We start from the raw sequence: 645 nt of genomic DNA, 5'->3' as shown, positions 1-645 counted from the left end.
GCAGGAAAGATATATAGGAACAAACCTTGCGGAAGGCGCGGCGCCGGCGGCCCCATCCATTCCAATCTCGTGGCGCGGTTTTGTGTTCCCGAAGAGAGCCATCCAGTCACGAAAGCATTGTTGTCGCGGCCGAGCTCCGTGGCAGCCAGGAACCCGGCTTTGAGCTTCGGACAGCCAGGGGACCGGGTGGCGGGGAGGTCGAGGTGTGAGGGACGGGGATTGAGGCGGTGAAATACGCGGTTAAATAGAGCGTTAAATGGGGAATTTCAGGAGATTTCATGGGGATTAATCGGAGGGGGGATTAAGAACGGTTAGATTGGGAATTATGGAAAAAATTAAGAGCGTTAAAACGGCGATGAATAAAGATGGAATAATAAGGTTATAGATGAAAACTAACAGACACGAAATACTAGATAAATGGGGAATAGAGAGTATTCAAGGGATTGACAGAGGATTAACGGGGAGGGTTTAAGAGGAAGGAGAAGGGGGGGGGGGCAATGGCGTGACTTCGGGGGCATGGATCGCGCCGGAGAGGACCTGGAAAAAGGGTAGAATTCCGTCTATTCATAGCGTAGGGAAAAGGCATCGCGTTGTTGTTGTTTTTTTTTCTCTCTCTCTTTTAGTTGTTTTGTTTCTTTGCTCTGA

This window comes from Penaeus monodon, chromosome 29 (assembly GCF_015228065.2).
Source record: "Penaeus monodon isolate SGIC_2016 chromosome 29, NSTDA_Pmon_1, whole genome shotgun sequence".
Classification (NCBI taxonomy): domain Eukaryota; kingdom Metazoa; phylum Arthropoda; class Malacostraca; order Decapoda; family Penaeidae; genus Penaeus; species Penaeus monodon.
This window is presented reverse-complemented; position numbering follows the sequence as displayed.